This window comes from Protobothrops mucrosquamatus, unplaced genomic scaffold (assembly GCF_001527695.2).
Source record: "Protobothrops mucrosquamatus isolate PMUCROS unplaced genomic scaffold, P.Mucros_1.0 scaffold1771, whole genome shotgun sequence".
NCBI classification, from domain to species: domain Eukaryota; kingdom Metazoa; phylum Chordata; class Lepidosauria; order Squamata; family Viperidae; genus Protobothrops; species Protobothrops mucrosquamatus.
In genome coordinates, this window is record NW_015387909.1 from 19529 (window position 1) to 28355 (window position 8827).

Below are 8827 nucleotides of genomic sequence, written 5' to 3' on the forward strand. Positions count from 1 at the left end.
AAAAAAAAAACAACAGGTGGGGGGGCGGGCGCGGGAAAGGATGCCGTGCCGCGAGTGGAACCACAGGAAACCCAGCCAGCCGCCGCCAGGACCGGCCATCCAGCGACGGTTCCCGTCCTCGCTGGGGCAGCCGGCTCAGGCGGCCCTCGCTCGGCAGAGGGCGTCCCGCCTGCGGCTAGAGCGGAGCCGGGAGGCGTCTCCCGCGTTTCGCAGCTGGGCTGGGGAGGAGCCGCGGTCGCAGCCGCTCGTTTCTGCCACGTCCCCCCGGGCCGAGGCGAGCCTGGCTGGCAGCGGCTGGGAGCGCCAGCACGTGCGCGCCGGTGAGTTCCTGCGGGGCGGGCAAGTTGGGCAGCGCCGGACTGGTGGATCCCGCGCTGCCCTGCGCTGCCTGCCGAGAGAGGGCGGCTGCGAAAGCCTGGCTGGAGTGGGGAGCGCCCGGCTGGGACTCCTCTCGGCCCGGAATGGCCGGGGAGGGGGAAGGCGGGAGGCCAAGGGGCAGGCAGCTCGGAGGGCTGAGGAGAAGTTTGGGCTGGGCAAGGCGCGCCTAAGGTGGACGCGTTGCGCGCGCGGGAGTCTCCGAGCCGCGGCTCCCGACGCCACGTTTCCTCGGAAACAGGAAAGCGGGCGCCCCTGGAGGAAAGGGCGAGCGGGGGCGGAGGGAGGCCCGGGGCGGGCGGCGGACGAGGCCTCTGGGGCGCTGCAGAAGGAGCCCGAGCGGAACTTTCCGGCGAGGCAGGAGCGGCTGCGCTTGCAGGAGGAGGAGGCGGCGGGAGGCGCGCCTTCCCCAAAAGGGCGGCCGGGCCGAATGCCGAGAAAGGGCAGAGAGTCCCGCGTCTCTCCTGGGAAGAGGGTTGAGGGCGGGACGGAGCGAGACTCCGGCTGCTTCTCCGCCCCACGGCAGCCTCGCCTCAGACGCCCCGTAGAGAAGCGGCACGCAAGAGTTGGGCCGCCTGAAACTTCCCGAGCTCGCAGCTGGCGGTGCCCGACTGCCGCCCGCTCCCCTTTCGCGCTCCCGGGGCTTCTCCGCTACTCGCCTCCTCCTTCTCCTCTTCCAAGAGTTGGGGTTCCCAATGCCGGGAATTTTCCCTCCCTCCCTCCCGAATTAAGGAGGGTGGTAGTGGGAGGAGAAGATGCAGGTTACGCTTTTCGGGGAGAGGGCTGGTTTTCTCGATCCGTGTTCAGCGTTCCCATGACGCACGGAGTCATAAATTAAGGCGCGCTGCACGGGCCGAGTGCTCAGAACTGGTTGGGTGAAACGCGGCTGGAGTTGGTGGCTGCTTAGCAAGCGTGTAGTAGAAGGGGGGGTCTTCTACTACACGCTAAAGCTGTGTGTTGTGCTACACACAAAGAAGAGAGGGGGGCTCAACTTATTTTCCAAAGCACCAGAGGGCAGGACAAGAAACGATGGATACTAATCAAGGAGAGAAGCAATCTGGAATTAAGGAGAAACTTCCTAACGGAACAATTAACCAGTGAAACGGTTTGCCTTCAGAAGTTGTAGATGCTTCATCACTGGAGGTTTTTAAGAGGAGACTGGACAGCCACTTGTCTGAAATGGTATAGGCCGGTCTCCTGCTTGAGCAGGGGGTTGGACTAGAAGACCTCCAAGGTCCCTTCCAGCTCTGTTCTGAATTGAATAGTAAAAAACACAGCAATTGTTGCTAGTTGTGGGTGCTTTCCCGGTATCCTCCACACGTGATGGACTTCGGCCTCCTTCAGTCCCAATTCACAAAGGCTGAATGGATTGGTGATGGTGGAAGTCGGAGGTCAGCGCCTCAGGAGGGCACCAAACTCGGGAAGGCTAGTAAAAGTTGAAGTTTGCTGTGTTTCCCAAAGTAGCCATTCATTCAGAAGGGTTCCGGAGTGTGCGATCAAATTAAGAGTTTTGTGTGACCGTGGTGCGGGGATCTAAGATTGATTCCTAGAAATGGAGAATCGGGATGCTGTGGGAAGCAAACTTTTGTAAATCTTGAGAGGAACAACAGCTTGCTTGGAAAAGAAACAGGATTCTAGCCTAAGGCATGTGCGTAAGGGAAATGGCAGAGATTTAAATGCTGAGGAAAGTTGAATTTATTGGAAATATTGGGATAGCAAAAATGGATTTTTGTGTTTGCATTTTCCTAGTAATAGCAATATAGATTGTGCTTTCATGGCCTGAACGCAGAGACATTAGTTGTTTCTGCTTTTATGTGGACAATAAGAGAGTACCTGAGTTTTCATCCTGTCTTCTTTCTAAGCATTTGGAGGCAAGTCAGAAACTCCTTATTTACTTCACATCAATCCTGCAAGGTAGGCTAGGCTCAGCATGGCTATTCTAACCTCATTTGGCAGGTGTTCCTTAGCCACCATCCTGGCTAAGTGGGGATTTACCTTGTTTTTTCTCCAATCTGATACAGGTAGTCCTTGACTTATGACTGGCCATTTAGTGACTGTTCAAAGTTACAATGGATCCTCCAGAAAGTACTTACTACCTGGTTCTGAAGCTCTGATGGCTGTCTATTCCCACCGCAAGGTCATGTGACTGCATTTTGGCTGCTCAGCAATTGTCCCGCACTCATAGACATTGTAATATCCTACAGTCACATGACCACACTTGACAATATTTTTTTTCCAGAAACTGGTTTTTACTTCTGGGACATTGCAATTGTCATAAATATGAGTCAGTTGCAAAGCATCCGAACTCTGATCATATGACCAGGGGGATGCTGCAATGGTCATAAGTGTAAAAAAAAGGTCATAAGTCACTTTTTTTCAGTGCCATTGTAACTTTGAATGGTCACTAAATGAATGTTTATAAGTTGAGGACTACCTATAGTTAGATTTACACAATGTGCTAAATTCTCAGTTATTTAATGATAGTTTATTCATTAAACCTGCCTTACCGGTTCCTATACCATAGTAAGTCAAAATGAACACACATTATGGCTAAGAACAGTGTATGAAAAGCACTTAGACTTATATACCACCTCACAGTGCTTTACAGCCCTCGCTAAGCAATTTATAGAGTCAGTATATTGTCCCCAACAATCTGGGTCCTCCTTTTACTGACTTTGGAAGGATGGAAAGCTGAATCAACCTTGAACCGGTGAGGATCAAACTCCTGGTAGTAGGCAGAGTTAGCCTGCAATACTGCATTCTAACCACTGCACCATCCTATCTAAGCACTGACGTCCTTCAGTTTGGCAAGATTATTATTATTATTAATAATAATAATAATAATAATAATAATAATAATAATAATAATAATAATAATAATAATAATAATATTGATTGCTGTATCAACAATCCAGATTTTGAAATGATGGTCCTTATTTAAGAGTGGTGTGAGCAGAGGGTTTTTTTTCATTGCCCTCCTCTGCGAATAGAATTTTTGCTCCTTGTCCAGTTTTTATTGGCTGCTGAGCAACCTAAATAGCATATTAAGTGATCTTGAATTTAATTAAGTGCTGTTTCCATACTTCCATTTTTAATTTTGATAATTTAGCTTGCATCCTGTTGAGCTTCACATTGTCGAACCTCTAGTAAGAGCTATGTTCACATTCCTGACCCCCATGCTACAATATATGTAAAATAAAGCCCATATTTTATTTATGCATATATAAAAATCTAGGCAGGGATTCTTACAAAATATTTGTATGTTTGAAGCTGACATGACTAGAATATATGTACCCGCAGCAATTGTATGCTTTCCTTTTGTAGTTGGACAAGCAGCCTCATATAAAGCTGGATTCACAGCTTGACATTTGTTTAATCATTGCTTTTTCAATAAACCTCTGTGGATTATCTTTGTCTCTTTTGGGGAGGAATGTGATCACGTTTCCAAACAAATCTATGGATTTTAATTACCTGACCATTTTGTTGCCCAAGAGTGCTTCTAGGACTTATGCAAGGCTAAGACTTATTTATTTGTTACATTTATTTTTCTCTATTAATTCCTGCTCTTTCTCCAAGTCAGTTTATTCCAGTTGAAAAACTAATACAGGTAGTCCTAGACTTACAACAGTTCATTTAGTGACCATTCAAAGTTACAATGGCATTGAAAAAAGTGACTTATGAGCATTTTTCACACTTATGACCATTGCAGCATCCCAGTGTAGACACTTGATCAAAATCTGGATGCTTGGCCACAGGGTTCATATTTATGACGATTGCAGTGTCCCGGGATCATGTGGTTTTTTTTGTGTGACCTTCTTATAAGTAAAGTCAACAGGGAAGCCAGATTTTCTTAACAACCGTGTTACTAACAGCTGCAGTGATTCACTTAATAACTGTGACAAGAAAGGTCATAAAATGGGCATAATTGACTTAACAAATGTTTCACTTAGCAACAAACGTTTTGGGCTCAATTGTGATCGTAAGTCGAGGATTACCTGTATTTTTCCCCCCAAATTCTTTCTTCTATTTTTTTCCCCTTACAACAGGGGTCTTCAAACTTGGCCCTTTTATGACTTGTGGACCAACTCCTAGAATTCCTCAGCCAGGAACGCTGGCTAAGGAATTCTGGGAGTTGAAGTCCACAAGTCATAAAAGGGCCAAGTTTAAAGACCCCTGCCTTACAACAACAGTAGATTGAGTTAAGAGGGGGTGACTGGGTGAAAATGAACTTTAGTGCTTGTGTTCAGCTTGATCACGTGTCTCCAGACTCCAGTCTAACATCTTAACCCTACTTCAAACTGAACCGGTGGTATAGTGCTAAAACCGGACAGAAGAAATCTTGATCTGCATGAGACCTCTGATGTGAATTGACCAAACCATTTTGATCTGGGCCTTGGGTGTTTTTTCTAAGAATCAAAGGGTTAGGTTAAGACTCTGCATCCTTTTGATTTTTAAGCACTTAATAACCCCCAATGGGCCAGAAATGTTGGATCTGCCCAGTCCAGCAGCATCATAGGATCCTTAGTTACAACCACTGTTTTCTTTGGAGATCTAAACCAGTTAACCTAAGGGCCAAATGATAAGGCCTGTCACTCCTTAAAAGTTTGTGTTTTGTGTTTACATCTTCCAATTTATCATAGGTGATCCTTGATTTACAACCATTAATTTAGCAAGTATTTGAAGTTACTTGAAGGAATTGAAAATGTGACTTTTGGCTGGTCCTCATACTTAACGACCATTGCAGCGTACCCAGTCAGGTAATTAAAATTCAGAAACTTGGCAATCAGCATGTATTTATGACAGTTTCAGTGTGGTGTGATCACCATTTGTGATCTTCCCAGCTGGCTTCTGATAAGCAAAGTCAAGGGAGGAAATTAGATCTGCCTAATGACCGTATTCGCTCAACTATGGCAAAAAGGTCATAAACTTGGATGTAACTGATTTAACCACCACTTTGCTTCACAATGGAAATTCTGGAAAAAGTGGTCCCTTTTCTCCTTTCTAACTCTCCTTAATTGTCTTCATTGGAGTATCTTCAATTTATTCCATCCAGCTCAGATTAATGGGTGGGTGGCCATAGGTTTCTGATCTTCAATTAGGATATAGTAGAAGTTGAAAAAGCTTTGAGCTAAAGTGATTTCTGCTTTTTCATCCATGGTGACAAAGCTGTTAATTAGAATATGTCCTCCCCCCCTTTTTTTTAAACCCTCTTATAATACAGCTGCATTATCTGACCATTGTTTTAAGTACTTAATACAGATTAAACCTGGAATGCATTCAAAGACAGAATATTGTTTTAAGCCTTGAGAAAATCCTTAGAATTTTGGGGCTGCTGTAACTGGAAATACAGGGAAAAAAAATCAGAGAAGTATGCTGATGTAAAAATCAAAATGAAGGTCTAATATTTGGCCAGATAATCTGTTTTGAAAGAGAATGAAGCAGGCTGAGCTCCGAGACAGAATGTGTGGCGTGAATTGTGTATCCTAACTTGACAATTAACTTCAAAAACAATGTTTGTGACCCTTTTTTTGTCTATCATATTGATCTTTTTTCAGTATGAGAGAACAAGTCAAAATACAGGAGGCTAATGATTTTAAAAATGAAACTAATGTAATAAAAATCACATGCAAAAAAAATATGATTGGCTTCATCCGTTTTGGTAAACTAGGATCAACAGTACATTTACAATGCCTACATTTAAAGTAGGGGAACATTTTAAATGGGGTGGGGAGTAAAGCAAGCAGGACATTTGTCATGTACAGGCATATTCAAGAAGAGACTGGGCAATCACCTGTCTGAGATGGTGTAGGTTCTCCTGCTTGAGCAGGGGGCTGGACTAGAACAGGGCTTTTCAACCAGTGGTACGGGTACCACCTGTGGTACATTGGCACCTGGCAGGTGGTACACGACCATCCTAGAAAAGTGGTAGCGGGGGAGGGGAATGAGCTGAACCGGTGGCAGCACCGCACAAGCCTGAGCGAGAGATGGCTGGAGCTGCAGGTCCGTCAGGGCTTAGCGGAAACACCAGGATCAGTGCCAGATTCCAGCTGGAGCTCGGCGCTGATCCTGGTGCTTCTGCTGAGCCCAGAAGAAGTGCCGATCAGCTGGAATGTTGCAGCCTCTCCGGGTCTTGTGATTTACATTCAGATGCTTGGCAACTGATTCATATTTATGATGGTCACAGTGTCCCAGGGTCATGTGAAGTGACCAAAACCTGCTGCAACCACCCAGCAGACGGGGGGAATAAAAACCAAACACTCCCCCATCCCGCCCCCGCTGCCAATCCTCAACAGAAATGCTCACAACAACGAAAACCTCGAACAGGAGGAAGAGCACTGCCGGGCGGGCAGGCAGGTGTCTTGCTCAGCTGGGGCTTGGGGGGCGCTTTTTTCAGTGCCACTGTAACTTCGAACAGTTACTAAGCAAACTGTTGTAAGTCGAGGACTACTTGTACTTTATCACTTTTTTCCTTTTTTTTGTCATCAAGTTTTTGACACCTTGCTAGGCGACTGGTGGTACTCGGATGTTGCTAAAAGTGGTACAATGGGTGAAAAGGTTGAAAAGCCCTGGACTAGAAGACCTCCAAGGTCCCTTCCAGTTCTATTCTATTCTATTCTATTCTATTCTATTCTATTCTATTCTATTCTATTCTATTCTAGCCCAAAATATTTTTCCCCCCCTGCCCAAAAAATGTTCAGGAGTTGTAAATATCCTTGGGACCTCACATTTTCCTCTGGGTGCTGAATTATGGTTTGCTCAACAAGCCACCATAATTCGTGCTCTGACATTACACTCGTATAGTGTAGTGTAAACCGCAGTGATTGATTCATATAACATATGCCAAAAATAAAATAAATCATGTCGATATAGGTACATGAATCTTGGTTTGGATGGCGTATACGTAATTGTTGATTCATGGGAAAGACATCAGAAATCATCTAGCCAGTTAGACCACAAAAGTCCCTGCTGTTCCTAATCTCTGAGAACAGATTCCATCTGGGCTGGATCTTTTATTTGGATTGCTCATGATAACACCGGGGAGAGCCAGTGCTCTTTCATATTGTCAAACTAGGAAAAAAAAACATGCTTTATTTATAGAACAGAACGATCCTGCACAGTGGATGTCCCACCAGCTCCAACATAAGTCAGTAACCATTCATTATCAAAAGCTTCCTCTTTTTGCTTCTGTGAGGAAAAGGTGTGAGCCCTAAACTGACTATTCTAGAGTGTAAGCTGTGTGGTGGCAACCATGGGTCTTAAAGGAGTTGTAGTCCAAATCAACTATGGGACATATGTTTCATCTCTTTTTCAGTCTAAGAAGAACCTGGAGCTCCTGCAGCACAATTTTTAAACAAAGCAAATAGATAGAGAAGATTGTTCTCAGTTTAAAATATTAGCAACTCAAGTTGTTTTTAAGATAAGTTTATTATAATAATTCCTTCCTTCCTTCCTTCTTCCTTCCATCATCCATCCTCTTTCCTTCCTTTCTCTTCTTTCTTTTGTCCCTTCCCCTTTTCCTTCCTTCCTTCTTATCTCCTTTCCTTCCTCCCTCTTTCTTGCTCACTTCTACCTTTCTCCTTTCCACTCTCCCTGTCTTCCTTTTGTCTGTCTCCCTTTCCCTCCCTCCCTCCCTCCCTCCCTCCCTCCTTTCTTTCTTTCTTTCTTTCTTTCTTTCTTTCTTTCTTTCTTTCTTTCTTTCTTTCTTTCTTTCTTTCTTTCTTTCTCTTCTTTCCACTATCCATCCTCTTTCCTTCCTTTCTCTTTCTTTTGTCCCTTCCCCTTTTCCTTCCTTCCTTCTTATCTTTTTTCCTTCCTCCCTTTCTTGTTCACTTCCACCTTTCTCCTTTACACTCTTCCTGTCTTCTTTTTGTCTCCCTTTCCCTCCCTCCCTCCCTCCCTCCCTCCTTCCTTCCTTCCTTCCTTCCTTCCTCAAGGCAGTGTTCACTCCTAGCAACTGTCTAACACACGGGTGTCAAACTCGATCGCATCACGTGATGTATCGTGACATATCATGATGGGTTTTTTTGCCTTTGTGGAGCCGTGTGGTGTGTGAAGCATCCAGCCCATGGGCCGCCAGTTTGACACCCCTGGTCTAATGCATCCCTGCAGTTTTCCTGCTTTCCTGTTTTTAGAAATGGTTTGCCATTGCCTGCTTTTTAGGGCTGAGAGAGAGTGGCTGGCCCAAGGTCACCCAGCTGGGTTCATGCCTGAGGCAGGATTAGAACGCAAAGTGTCCCAGTTTATTAGAGCTTAAATAGTTTAACCAGTTTGTTAAGCTTGTTAAAGGGAAATCCTAGAACCTAGAAGGAGAAATTTTCGGACGGTGAGAGGAATGGAACAGCTTGCCTCTTGGGACTGTGGATGCTCCATCATTGGAGGTTTTCAAAGTAGACTGGACCATTTGACTGGGATGGTATAAGGTCTCCTGCCTTGAGCAGGGGATTGGACTAGA

General features: G+C 45.3%; 1 long non-coding RNA gene across 1 annotated transcript in view; it reads left to right on the plus strand.

Moving 5' to 3' along the window:
• Positions 1-253: 253 nt before the first annotated feature.
• LOC107293907 overlaps positions 254-8827 on the plus strand; it is a 60725-nt gene continuing 52151 nt past the window's right edge. The window contains exon 1 of the long non-coding RNA XR_001549036.1: positions 254-320. This is a non-coding gene — a long non-coding RNA (uncharacterized LOC107293907). The remainder of the gene's footprint in view (positions 321-8827) is intronic.